The sequence below is a fragment of the Manacus candei genome, unplaced genomic scaffold, assembly GCF_025592945.1.
Source record: "Manacus candei isolate 608988 ecotype Guabito, Panama unplaced genomic scaffold, ASM2559294v1 h1tg000013l, whole genome shotgun sequence".
Taxonomy (NCBI): domain Eukaryota; kingdom Metazoa; phylum Chordata; class Aves; order Passeriformes; family Pipridae; genus Manacus; species Manacus candei.
In genome coordinates, this window is record NW_026138061.1 from 7,715,495 (window position 1) to 7,730,791 (window position 15,297).

The following is a 15,297-nucleotide window of genomic DNA, read 5'->3' on the forward strand; positions in this document are numbered from 1 at the left end:
CCTGAAACTACAAGAAAAGCAAACAAACAAAATGTCTTAAGATTCAAACCTTGAGGTTCAGACTCATTTAAGGCATGGAAACAACATGGAAAATTGCAGCCCAATGTCATGAAATTTAGCCATATTCCTAGGGATTAAACAGAAGGTTTGGGGCCTAAGTGTCAGGTCAGTGTGAAAAACCAGAAGCGGTCCCAGCTCGACCCATCTCTGTTTCCCATGCAGTTTGATGGAAATGCCTACTCTTGGGTCTGATCACCCAGCACATGAGCTGCCTAATTTTACTTGGGATGCTGAAGCAGAAAGTGTGACAGTTATTTTTGTTACCTTATTGTTTTCATCCCTTACTTAACGATAGCTTCAATTTTTTTTCAAATGTAACAGTTCTTTCCATTGGACTTTGATGTTTGCCATGTAGGTACTTATTAACCAGTCAAAGCTAATCATTTGGACATCACTGGCTTTGTTTCTTATCTTGAACATATATTGTGATCACATTTCATATGCATTTATAAATGCATGTACAGAGCAGAAAGACAGATCTCGCTAAGTCCAGAAAAATGCTTCCATTTGTAGGGAACATGCCTGCAGGCCTCCCTGCTAATGCATATTTTCACCACAATATCTCCACAAGAGGAGAAATTGCTTCATCTTTAAATGCACGGATCCTACCACAGACTCCTCAAGAGCCGCAGACTGGTAACTGTCAGTCCAAAAGGCATCTGTGTTTTGCAAAATACACATTGTAAAAATAGGACTGTGCACATGGAATTTTTGCAGCCCATGCTTTGTGGCATAAAAGCACTTGTATGTTACCAGTCCTTGTGTCTTTCCCATCCTCTATCAAAATGATCAAATCTCACATCCTGGGCCCAGATTATGGGCTTGTCCCTTGCAGAGTCCCATATTCCAACATAGAATCATAGAATCATAGAGTGGTTTGGGTTGGAAGTGACTTCAAAGATCATCTGGTTCCAAATCCCCTGCCATGGGCAGGAATATCTTCCATTAAACCAGACTCCTCAAAGCCCCAGACAACCTGACCTTCAACACTTTTAGGGATGGGGCATCTACAGCTTCTCTGGGCAACCTGCTCCAGTGCCTCACCACCCTCACAGTGAAGAATTTCTTCTGAATATCTAATCTAAATCTTTTGGTTTGAAGCCATTGATGGGGAGGTCTGGCTGTGCTCCTACTCTCTTGTTCCATTCTCCCCTCAGCAGTAGTTCCTGAAAAGGGGTCACATGTGTGTTCAGTTATTATTATTAGTAAAGCTAACTGCATTTTTTCCAGTGAAAAGGTTCCATAAAACATTCCTTTTTTTCCCCTCTGTCTTCACATGTCTTTGATTAAAAATTTTCAGTGGTTTTGTCTTCTTAAATAGCAAAATGCTTCATTTTCAATTCTAGAATTCCAGAGAGCAATTTTCAGGACATTACTGAACCAGATATAATAGAAAATACAGATAAACTTGGAAGCCAGATCTGCTTGTCAGGATTATGTTGTATCTGTCCTATAACAGCTCATTTATGATCAGCCTGGGGATAGCTGAAGATTGGACCTGATGGTCCACTTAAGCTCTTTCACAGATGATTACGGCAGCGCTGCTGAGAGCAGGAGAGCAAGGTCTCAGCTAACAAAACTCATTTGAGCGAAAAAATGCATGAAGAGCAATGTGACACAGAGACTGCTGTTTATTACCAGTGATGTTCAGGTGAGTTAAGCTACACAGACTTATATGATGGATGCAATGAAGGTGGTGAAACCCATCAATCTCTAAATCACAGTTGAGTGGACAGGGCTGGCTGCTGCTGGCAGGTTGACTCTGTACATTTCTTGGACAATTACCTGCCATCCTACAACCTTCAGAGCTTAAAGGGAGCATAAATGAGTACAAAATACATTGTCCATGCAGAACCAATAATAATACAAAAAACACAAATGTTGACCTCAGGTTTCAGACACCATGGGAAAAATTGCAAGCGTCAAGGGGAGATGTAGTGTCTGATGGATATCGTTTCAGTCACCAAACCAGAGGAGTAAAATAGTAATATCTGCTTACAGCAGAGTTAATCAGGCACCAAATAATAGCCATTTTCAACCTAAAAGGCCATATTATCCGTGACAATCAAGATGTACAGCTGCAACTATAAGGCTCATGCTTTTGAAATGCTTGGTAATTCCAAGAGAAAGGCAGGAGGACTAGGCAACACACATAGACTCGGTTCATTTAGCCAGTAATGACAGAGCTCATGTTGACAAAAGCATTTGATCAAATTTCCCCCCAGACTGCATCAGTTGTAAATATACATATAAATAGGCTCCCTTTGCACGTGTATCTTGCCTTTCTGAGGAGAGTTTTGCATGTGATATTACTACCTTAGTTCACACTACTATTCTTTCCCACTCCTGATCAGTGCAGTGATGCCACTAAATTTTTGTATTTTAGATCTACCCTGACCTGGAATTTTGATGGAGCATCGTGATGCTTCCTAATGTGCTTGGGTGCAAGTCTCGACTGGTCTGGTCCCAGCTTAGATGTTTGATCCTTCACTTCAACCCTTCACTCACCAAAAGTCAGGGTTTTGGAGACTGGGCTAGTAGCTATGTAGCTCTCAGCTAACATAGTGAATTACCATGTAACTCGGTGCTGGGAGTTTCCGATGATGTTTACTGTGGGGTATGGATCCAGAATGCTGCTGGTTGAGGAGATACTCAGTGCATCTCAGATGTGGAATTGCTCTTGCAAAGAGGCTGCTGGGTGAAGGGATCCCTGGGCTGTTATTTGCAGGATCAGATATTTGTGACTCCATTAAAATAAATAGGAATAGCTCCAAGAAGTAGCTGACTCCAGGCAATTTCTCTCCATTCCACAAGCAGAAATTGCAAACCTCAAGCAGGCGCTAAATGATGTATCAACAGGACATGAAACATAAGTTCTTTGCTTCTATGTTTTTTTAAAAATCTAAATGTCTGAACTTAGCCCAATTATCAGGACATAGCTGGAAGAAGGACTGCAGCAGCCCAGTGTTCAGCACTGGCCAGAAGACCAAATTCTGTGCAGCAAAAACGGCTTGAAAGTGCTCATTCAAATCTATTTGTTACATGAAGCATCAATGTGTAAATCTATTTCTTTTGGATTTTGCTCCTCATACTGTTTATAATGAAGATTAAGGATAGAATATTGTTTTAGCCAGGCCACAAGGAATCTGAGATGCTTATTTTTATCTGAGTCCTCCCTTCAGGTTTGCAATTATTTTTGCTGGCAAAAAAGTGATTTAAATTTTCTGTTTAATGAAAGAAGAAAAAGCTTTATTGCACATGATATTTTTCTTTGGGAAGTGCCTAAAGCCCAGTGTTTTGTTCTACCTTCCTGCTACATGCTGAGTGTTCATGGTGAAGAAGAGATGTATCATATCATATTTCAGGAAGAAAGTGAACTTTGTGGACTCTGGAAACTTTTTCCACTTTCAAACTACAAAATTGTCCCCTGATACATCATCTCTCAAAGCAGGATAATAAAGAGTTTTGGACATGCTGTTGAAAAACTTCAGCTTTTGCGTCATGAGTTTCCATGCACTGATTAGTTTGTTGATGGAAAGAAATTCAGAAAAGAAAGAAAGAAAAGAAAGAAATTCAAGAAACTGGATATTAAACTGAATATTGGTAACACTGGAACAGAACTGGAGAGTCTTGACACACTGAACCAGATTCCCAAAAGGATTTGCTCCATAAGCTATGGAAGATAAAGCAGCTGAATAGCGGATCAAAGACTATCAAACCAATGAATAGCAATGTCAAGCTCTCTCTGGTTTAATGTTAATTAATTATTGTATGTACAGTGTTAGTGATTAAATATAATTGGAGCAGTTTTACAAGGGAATATCCTGTAGACTACTAATGAAAATACTCTCTGGAAAAAACTCTTCTGAAGAAAACAGGGACAAAGACTAGATCATACTAATCACTGGGCTTCTGGTTAAAGAGCAAAGGCAGCTTGAAATGATTAATTTTAGAAGCGTTTGACCAACTTTTTAGGCTGGCATCAAGTCAAAGCAACCCAAAGGAGAGAGAAACTTCAAGGTGATGATTCACACCGCTTCTCCTTTTTTGCCTTTTTTTTTCCCTTTGTTCATTGCTTGGTTGTTTTTTTTTTCTTATTAAGGAAAACAAACAGAGCAAAGAAATGAGGTGTCAGAAAGAGCAAAACAGCAGAGCAAGAAGTGGAACAAATGTCAGGAACAGGGCAGGACCAAACTGTAAGAAGCTGTAATGTTCAAAAGATGTCGCAGGGCGAAGTAAGAGGACGAGCCATGGACATGGGTCAGGCAAGTCTCAATGCAATTGATGTCTGGCTGTCTCCTAGGCAGCCAAACTCACCACTGAGAACAGCAAGGAGCTGCCCACAGTGTGGGGCTGGATGGGGTTTGTGTTTGAAATGACACTGAGCTGCTTCTGAGCAGAAGTTTAAATGGGACAGCAGATATAACATGGAAAGCACAAAGTGCCAGAAGTTCTAGGTTTCTTCAGATGCAACAAAATGATTTTGAAGTTTCTCTTGGCTCTTGAACTGTTCTTTCCCTTAGTGTTTATAATCAATACATTGAAAGGAGCTTTGATCTTTAAAAAATAACAGTAGCCACCCTAAATTGTAGCTGCACAATCCTGAAGGCAGGTTTTTACTGTAGATTACTATAAAGCCTCCACTTAAAACAGTATCAAGAGTGAACTGACATGGCAGCCTTCTGGTCAGGTGAATCTATTTAATAAATAACAGCTATAAATAGACATTCAGTAAAGTTTCATATAAAGGCTTAGCCCTTCCCAGGGCAGAGGCAAGGAGGTAGTTGTAATGTTGACAACTGACACAGTGTCTGATGTTTTTACCATTTACTGGTGAGACGGCTCAGTTTCAGTGCAGAGTTGAGAGAATTCAGAGTAGCTAGGCATTGTTTGTTTGTTTTTGTGGTTTTTTTACCTCAGTGTATGTAATTTAAACGTGGAATTCTTCTCTACTAAAAGGCACATCAGTCATTTCCAGGCAATGCAGAAGTATCTATGCAAGATTATCCATCACATCCCCAAAGGAGAGTCTAGGAGGGGTAGGATTTTCCTCCCATGTGTTTATTTTTTGCACTAATTACAGAGGGAGAGTACAAGATCAGTTTGCATTGGATATCAAACATTTAGGTGGGCAAAATTAGATAATTTCGTCCTTGAAAGTCCTTCTATGAACAACAGAGAAAGATCATCAGAACTCCTTTTATGGGAGCAGGTATAGTGAGACCTCACGTGTAGCTTACTAGAGGTTTGTGGAAAGCCTTTGCCTGCTCTGGCTTAAAAAATCCAAGTATTTCACATGGTGAGAACAGGTCCTGCTCTGCATTTCCATGGGAAAGAACCACACTGTGCCATCCAAAGGGTGCTGTCCTCCAGCATTTTTGTCACAGCTGGGAAACCATGGGCTGTGGCTGAGACAGCTAGGCATGACCTCAGAACAAATTAAAAGTCAGGATTCAATTAGCTGTAGGTTCCAAGTATCTCGTAAAACAATGAAGCATTACTTTAATAAAACATGAAAAATAAAGAAAAACCCCCAGTGATTACACTAATGTTTGTTTGTGCCTGTATTGCTACTGCCAAGAAAAGACAGAATCTGACTGAATGAGGCTGCCAGATGTTGGACTGTTTTGTCTTTGTGTATCAGGGAAGTGTATGATTTTTTTGTGTCTTTCATAAAGCTTGACTTTATGCCCAAAAAATCCCAAACCTGTTTCAGTTGCTCTTGTAAGTGCAGTACTGCCCACCACTCAGGAAAAGGTCAGTTAGTTCTGTGTATTGACCATAAAAAGATATAAGTAAAGAGAAAAAATAATAAATTTTTACTTGGACAAAATCAGACTAAGACATCCCTGTATCTTATCTGAAGTTGTAAAGAAGAACTTTCTTAACTCTTCAAACATGATGAACAAATTTGAACAAAAAAGAATGGCAGTTTGGTAATTTGTGATGTGTAATTTGTGATGTGTAATTTGTGATGTGTAGTGTTTTAGGAAGAGTCTACAAACAACTTATCAAAAAAATTTGACAATATAATTAGTTTCTTAAGTAGAATTTGTTTTAATATCTGTTTCCTTTACAGTGTGTTAAACACTGGACTCTAATCCACTGGTAAAATAAAAAGTCACAAAAACCCCTCAGTAAAATTCAAGCATAGTAAGAATCCAAAGAGCCATATTAAAATTAAAGGTGGACATGAACTGAAATCTTGGATCTGTATGTAGTGAACTATAAATATTTTTACTATTTAGATAGAGAAACATCAGAGAAAATATTCTGAAATTTTAATTCCTTGATCTAAATATGTTGGAAAAACTCTCATATTTCAGACACTTAGAATAAAGAAAATTTGTGTTTAGGATCATAAAATGATAGAATCATTTAGGTCAGAAAAGACCTCTAGGATCATTCAGTCCAACCATCAACCCAGAACTACCAAATCCACCACTAAACCATGTCCCCACATGCCACATCTACATGTGTTTTAAATCCCTCCACTACTTCTCTGGGCAGCCTGTTCCAGTGCTTTATTGTTGAAGAAATTCTTCTTAATATCCAGTCTAAACCTCCCCTGGCAAAACTTCAGACCATTTCCTCTCCTACTGTCATTAGTTACCTGGGAGAAGAAACAGACCCCCATCTTACTACAACCTCCTTTCAGAGAGTTGTAGAGAGTGACAAGGTGACTTTTTAAAAGGGGTGGCCACACTTTGATTTTGAGAGGAGCCTGATCTTTCCAGGATGATGGTCTTGCTGGCACAGAAAATGAAACTGGACCCTCAGGGGACAGAGCCAGTGCCCAGTATGGTTTCAAAGCTGTGTGAACATGGGGATAAGGTGGCTGATTGCTTGGATAGGGCAGCTGAGTGCATGTGCAGAAGCTGATCAGTAGTCTGATTAACTGGGTGATGACTGAAGATTATTGAACATCCACAGCTGCCAAAGTCCTGTTGTATATGTCTTCATCTCTTTTTGCCAAAGGACCATACAGAAATTTTAGGTGCAGTGTTTTGAGTGTAATCTTGAAGCAGTCCAAGCCTAAAACGAGAGTATGACTGAGATTAAGGCTAGAATTGACTGACCGGGGCATGTAAAAACATTTCATTTGAGTGTCTGAGAGCTGCACAAAAACACAGGGAATAAACAATTTGCACTGAAGGATTAAGATGACCCTAAGATCCAATAAATGCCTGACAAGATTAAATTTGATTTTTCTTTCCTGATGTCAAGCTGTTCTTTGTTCCAGTAAATTTATTTAACCATATTCAGCTCCTCAGAGATGTGTTTTATGTACACTCTCCATGCATTGCAGCTAAACCCAAGTCATCCTTTAATATTGTATTATGAATGGACAACTCCTTGTTTGACCAGTGAATGACCTCTCACTCCACCCCAAATAAGTATGAAGTATTCTTCTCTGTGGCAAGAGCACTTACTATTATTAGTGTCTCAGAAATATTGCTTTAGTTGTATATTTATGTATGGTACAGGCAGAAGGGTGTAGCACGTACGTGTGCGTACTCATGTGTGTGCATGCAAGAGAACTCTTAAAATTAATTGCCTTGGCTCACAAAACCTTCTGGATCTGTTTACATTCCTGAGGCAAATTCCTTAATATATCTGTAGTTAAAGTGTTCCACAGCCTCTAAATGCATGGCTTTGGTATGCTACCCACCTTCCCTGTGCAGGGAATCGCTGGGAACATTTAGTTCCTGCTGAGAATAAATGTGCCCCTGATATAAGCACAGCAGCAACGTGTTAATATGCTCTACTGATGCTACTTAATCCTGAGGATAATGTATTGGATTTTCTGCATATTATCTTAATATAGCATGGGCAAGGGAAATTTTTTAGTTTGGAGTATGGAGCAGTGGGCAGGAGGAGGAGGGAAGGGAGTAGAAAGTATTTAAATAGCTTCAGTAATGACCTCAGTGCTGATGTGACTCAGTCACATCAGGGTTTATGCTTAGTGTTTGAATTGAGGAAGGTTTGCCCAGTAATGTCAGATAATTTGTAGTGTTATGGGCTGGGCAATGCTCATTCAAGATACCAGTAAGAAGTGATTGCACTCCTACAGGAGAGAGGGAGGGGGGTTCCTTCCCCAGCCCTCAAGGCCATATCAGTGCCATTCCCAGTGACCTTTCAAGGCCAAGAGTATTAGCTGAAAGATAAGGTTTGGAAATCAGCCTTACTAATGCAGTCCTGATTTTCTCCCAGCAACCTGAGAGCTGACCATCTTCCATATGGGTTTGTGATTCAGGATAGGGCAGTCCCATGAGTGCCATGCTGTTCTATGGCCTTAAATGACTGAAATGGGGACCATCTGCATAGCTGGTAAGTGTGCAGCATTTGAGAAAGGTGCTTGAGTGTTCTCCTGGCTCTGCTGCACGAGAAAAAAAAAGAATGATCTGGAGAAGATGAAATAGAAGCAGATCTACAGCTCCAAACATAGTGTCTCAAAGAAATGCAGGAGACAGATGCTTTTGGGCAGAGTGCTGGAAAGGCAAACGTGGGTCTGCACCCCTTCTTTTCTGACTCCTCTTACTTTGGTCTGCAGGATCACCTCCGAGTAATATCTTTTTCCACCATCACTTTGGTAGAGCACATCCTCCATTTGGCCTAACTCCTCAGTAAAGTCAGTAGCAGCATGTTACAACTTCTCAACAGAATATATGTATGCATGGTGTTTTCTTTTCCGGTGTAAAGATCCCATCAAAAGAATCAGCTATGCAAGGGATGTTTCAAATGGTGTAGCACAGTGCTGCTACAAATTAACTTATTCAGCTTACCAGTCTTCTGGTGTTGGACGCTAGTATTTGGGAATGTGATGTTCACCAAGATGGTGAGCTTATGCAAGTGCTTTATATAATACCTTGCCTGTTTTTTTTAAGTGTAAGATAAAGAAATAAGAAATCACTTTAGCATGATGGAAGTATATATTTGTTTTAGGGAGAAAAGGTCACATGTCTGAAGTTCCTTTTATTTTGAGTTTTTGTAAGACTAACACTTTTTTATTTGGTGTGAATTATTTTCGTACAGGCAGAGCTCAGAAACTCCCACACTGCTGAGGGCTCCAGGGTGGAAACTGCAGAGAGGGCTCTACAACATCGCTCCATCTCCTTTCTGGTTGCCCCACTCACCATTGCAAATCCACAGTCCCGTCTTCTCAAGCAGTAACAAGTGCTGGGGCTTCTGCTTGTGATTACAGCCCTAAGTTGCTTCCAGCAGCTCCCTGTGCCTCCTTGACCCCAGCCTGGTGCTCTTTCCCCTATATCATGATGAAAATGGAGACAGATTGAATGTTACCTGTTTACAATGATCACAGCTTGGAATAACACCATGGGAAGAGTGATGGGTCAGAGAAAAAGTACCACAAGGAAAACAAGCAACCAAGTCTTCATCAATCATGGAAATCAAAAGCTCTGATGGACTCTAAATGTACCCTATGCACACCTAAGGGAGGAAAACTCTTTCACAAGATGTGTGTTTGTAGCCACAACTCAAAGTGCCAAAGGAATAGGAGTTGACTGAGGTCATTGCTGAACCTGTGAGGGATACAGTGCTAACTACAGACCTGTGCCTCCTCCTTTCGGGATCGATGTCTGCTCGTTTCACCTTGCACACCTCCAAAATTAGAACTACCATATTGATACCAACAAAGAGATAAACTACTGCTCCTGGAGACACTACTGTTCTGGAGACACTATTTATTAGCACACTTGGACTCACTCCCTTGCATGTGTTTATTCAGAGCAGTCATGTGCTTGAGCAAAGATCAGTGATGATTTGTGATGTCTGCTGAAAACCCCCTGAAAATCAGTTATTGATTAAATTCTCATTTTCATTTGTAATATGTTACTGTTCTAAGGGAGCTCTCGACACACTCAATGAGATTTGCCAGGGGATATGGCAAAGCTTGGTCAACACCATCCTGAAATTAAATACTGCTTTACTGTACTTTGCTTTCTGCTCAGCAGGCATTTATGAGAGTTCAAAATGTAAACATGAAGCTTTGACTTCAGATAAGAATGCTTATCCAGAAATACGTGTTAATTACTCAGTTGTTTGCATTCATCTGCCTTTCTGTTCCTTTGTTGCTTTGAGACACGTCTTTATCTCTCCTTTATGTTTTAATAGTGGCCATAATAGTAACCACCCGGCTTACTACAGGGAACACATCATTCAGGGGTGTGTAACTGCAACAATGACAGGGATGAACAAGATAGGAGAAAAATAAAGCTTGCTTGATAAAAATGCCACAACCCAGCTGTTGGTGCAGCAACTTGAACCTGTCACCCTGGGGCCTCAGTGGGAAGGGATGAGGTAGTAAACAAGGTCAGATGGACTCCAATCTGAGCAGAAGCCAGGTTTGTGTTGGTCAGTGTCCCTGCTCCATACAAACAAATATCAGCCTGTAGTCGAAAACCTGCACTGCTTACCCAACCAAACTGCTCATCTGCACCAGTACCGGAGCAGCTCTGCTTCCAAGGGCCACACCATCCTGTCCAAACTGTCAGAGTCTGACCAAAGATAACCTTTCCTGAAGGACACTAGCATTTTGAAACCTCAGACAGCTACTCAGTCTGCCCACTGACCTTTACTGAGAGGCCGGCTGGGAGCAGATACACATTTATCGAGACCTTGCACTGCATTTCTCAGAAGCTAAAATGCCTTCTAACACGATTCACCATTCTTTAAAATGCTGCCTCAGTTAAGGGGAAGTATTATTTCCCCCACATAACTTGTAATCAAAACAATGAGCATTATTATACTGTGTGTGAGTGGGAGAAAGGGAGTCACAAGTTTTACTTACTAGACGAATTGTTTGATTGCCTCTTAAAAACATCCCTAAATCTAGGACAGCAAAGCTGCAACCACAGCTAGCTTTCAGGTTTTGCATTCCTCTAGAAAAGGATTTATCACTTGAACTGATGGCAGATACATGTCTCACCACTGAGTCACAGAGATTTACTCCTTTTACCTTGTTTCCCACAAATGTACAGGATGCTTTGTATTTTCAACTGTGCCTCTGCCATTTGATTTTTCAGGTGTATTTTAGTGTTTAAAAATAAATAAATTAAAACAGAATGTGGGCAGCAAACAAACCAGTTGAAGACTTCACATGCTGGAGCACCCACTACTGGGTAGGGGAAGTGTTCTTAGGACTTTCTGTGGCTATGAATGTCAGAGTGTCATTTCAGAAGTGATGTGACATCTATGCAAATCTCTAAATGTGAGATTTGAAAAGTCTACATGAAGAGGTTATATTTCTACCTACTACAGTTGGGTAAACCATACCAACTTGGAGAAGGGTTTGCAGTCCAGAAGCACCTTCTGCCTTTTCCAGCTGTGTCAAATAAACTGATAAAGGTCATCTCCCCTTAACCTCCTTGTCTCACGATCTAGTTTTGCTGTTCCAGCATCCTTTAAACACAGCTGCAAGGCTGATCTTCTCTGTTTACTGCTCCCTGACCTCTCCCATCATCCGTCACCCCATCTTCATGCTCCTGCCCAGAGATGCCTGATCCACAGGGCAGGGCAAGCTGGGCATCAGTGGCAGCCCTGTCTCTGCTCCTCCTCCAGCTCCTTACTGATTGCCTGCTCACTCTTGCTAGTTCTGTGCTCACAGGCTGCAAAAAACTTCTCTTCCTCTCTCATCTGACACAAGTTTTTACCCAGAGGTCCCCCAGGCTGGAAAGTCTTTGCTAAAGTCTCAATGCCGAGATGTTGTCCAAAATTCATCAGGTGTAAAGGTCCCTGGATCTCCTGAGACCTGAGTCTCTTGATCTTTGAGGCCTCCTGCCTGCCCAGGTGCTGCACAAAGCAACCCCAGCTCCACAAAGCAACTCTGAATTATGAAAGAAAAGACCATTTGTAAGTTGGAGTCCTGATTTTTTGCATTGGAAAAGAGAACAGAACTTTCCACTTGAGGTGATGATTAAGTGGGTTGTTTCTTTCTTGGCACTTCTGTCTGAAATGACAAATTCTTTAATCATTCTTTCCTAGGATACATTTTGAATTTATTTGCATCTGCATTTCCCCATGAAAGATGAAGATTTCTCAGAAGATTACCAGCAGGGTGTAAACACAACCCCACATTACCTGAGGTCTGCTGCAGGTTCAGAGTATATGTAGAATTCCCACAGCATGCACACACATATACACTTCTCCCTCCCCCCAGCCCCCAAAAAGGATATTTCTCCTATACACTACAGATAAATAATTAATATTAATATATTATTAATTAACAATAATTGATATTTAATATAATGACCCTGTGAGGATGGGACTAGACTTAAAAAAACCCTGGGCAGACTGCTTCTGGCAGGCTGGATTAGAAGTCTGTGGAGGTGGGCACATCCCACTGTAATGGGACTCACCGGGAGAAGTCACCGGAGAGAGGCATTACTGCAGGTAATATGGCACCACCAGCACCTTCCTGGCTGTGTTCAAAGAGTAGGAAACCCCAGATAAGGCAAGAGAGGAAAGCACAGGGCAGTACCCTACAGATAACATGCCAGATAACACTGGAATCCTTTACATATTCAAACAGGATGGACCCCAGGATAAGTGATCCACCCAACAACTATTTCAGGAATGCACTTGGGATCCTGCAGGGAATAGCCCAGCCCTCAGCAGATGAGACCCAACCTACTTTTAATGGGAAAAAAATCCTGAGACAGTTCCCTGGGTGTGAGGCAAAGGCAGCCTGAAGGAAACATTATACTGAATTGCAAGGACTTACTCTTTGCAAATAAATCTTGTAAGGTCTGATAGAAGATTATACACCTGAAAGGAAGATTTGAGATGTCCTCTAGGAATTTACCCTTTTGCTATATATTTTACAAAAGTCAGGGTAGGGTACAACATTCATGCTTCACTGCAGAAAGCTAAATGCTCATGAAGTTTTTTTGAGTTTTGACAGGGAGGAAAAAAAACCAGGATTTCGTATCACAGTATAATTTCCAGGGCACTACATGATGTCCACAGAAGTGGACTACTCTGTCACAGCTATTCTATCACAGCTGGGCATGGTAGGATGCTCCATGCTAGAAGGAGTGGTAGGACCTGCCTGCTGTTGTGGAGTAGAACGGAGGTGTGGGGGATTTCTAAGAGCCTGGATGGAAAGCAGACCCACAGAGGAGGGTGGGGAAGGAAGGTTTCTGCTTCTCCTCACACAAACTTTCAATTTCTTTGGGTGGAGCTCTCAGGGGGGATGAAAATAGCATAGCTGCCAGAAAACTTGTGAGAAAGCCTGTTGTAGAGTAGATTTATTTACTGGATAACATCTAGTGCAGGTAACTTGCAGCCTGCCTTACACTGAAGGTTAAACATTTCTCTGTCTGTCACTGAAATTCAATTTACAGGTATGCTAATTATCCTATCTGGGATTCTCAGTGAGACTTGGGGCCGTATTTTATTCCTTTTTACCTCCTAGAGAGTCTTTACATTGCAGAAAGATCAGGCTTCTAACAACTACCACTGGGGAATTGCATTTCTGAAGTATTTGAATAGTGCTATTCTAGCCCATTTGCTGCAGGTTTTGTTTTCACAAAAATGACATAATCATCATAAATAGCATTTTTTGTATTGCATTGTGTATGCCGTGAATTCATATGGTAATTCCCTGAAGCATCTGTTCTTCCATATTCATAGGTCCTTTAAAGGATCCCAGTCTACTACAGATCTATGCATCTTAGTATTTCCTGAATTCTACCATAGACTAAGAGCATATTTCTTGTATGCATGCCAGTGAAATATGGAATATGTTAAAGACACCTCAGATAGATGCTGTCTGAAAGATCTTCCTAACTCTATCCTCTTGAAAGGACTTTTTGGAGGACAGGGCAGGAGTGTGTAAAGTACTTTGTGAGGAGGTAGGTGGTATTGAATCTGCAGCTGTCTTGGGAAAATCTGGCATCAAGAAGCAGTGTTGGCAATGCTGACACAGACTGATGCTCTCTAGAACTTGGTTAAGTGTTTTCCTCTATAGAAAACCATTTTCCAGGCATAATTTTCACTAGAACTCCTTGCACATTTGAAAGAAATCACACTGCTGTGTAACAGTGATCTTCCTGATACCAGTTTTCTATGTCACTGCTGGTTTACAGACTTTGGTAGGTTTTGTATGGTCAGGCAGCTGGTCTGAGTTGGGCCCTGCAGTGCTTTAGTGAAGAAACAAAAGGAAAGAAAACACTTAACTGATAAGCTTCTGGGAAATCAACTGTTAAAACCCCAAGTTTTATGCCAATAGCTTCATCATCCTGGACTTGACTGAGTTTAGCTCTTCTTTGATGGAGTTGGTGCTATCCTTATGTGTTTGGGCACTTGTATAGCAAAGGGAAGACCTGGGCATCAGCCTGGACTCCACTGACTGCTATTCAGTTTTATATTGCCATTTCTGAATTGCAGCAACATCCAGTCACTCACCTAGTCTGATCCCATCCCAACTTACACAGGATCTCTGCTTTTCAGAAAAAAAGATTCTTAGTGCAGGACAGTAGGACAAGTGGTAATAACATGAATTTCATCTGGAGAACATCTGTTTCCCTTTCAGCATGCAAAGATATAGAGCTGGGCCTGTGAGAACAGACACATCCTCATGGTCTGTGTCTGGAGCACCATTAATCTTGTTGTGCTCTGTTTGGGGATGGAGAGTATTCGAGACCTGGAGAAGCCAGGAAGTTATTTTCTTTGTACAGTGTATTACAGCTGATTCATCATGAACTCAGAGACCCCCAGTTTAAAGTTCTGAAATCAAATCTACAGTGTGTTAATAATTCCTCAGGCTCTTCATAAATTCCTTACTCCTCTGCCATACTCAGTCTCCCCACTACTAACACAAGACCCTCCTCTTAGTGATGACCCATCAGGATGCACTGTTTGCATGGGGGGTTCATGTCACCATTATCTCCTTTTTACTGTTCTGTGAAGATGGTGCCAAAAAGAACAGTTAACCTATTCTATGTTGCTTTACTGCTTTCCTACCAAGTGATCAATTTTAATTCTTGTGAACCCACAGCAGGGATTTCCCATTCAAATCCTGGGCAGGTCCAAGCTTAGTTCCTATTAGCAGGAGTATTCAGACCATTAAATATAAGAGTTTATTCGCTTTTTTGATACTAAAAATAGCAGTAAAATTGAGATGGTACTGCTACATCTGTGTGTGAAGCGTGATACCGTTGGCACCTGTACAGTCCCTGTGTGACTAAGAGAGACCTATATCCTGGTCCACACTCA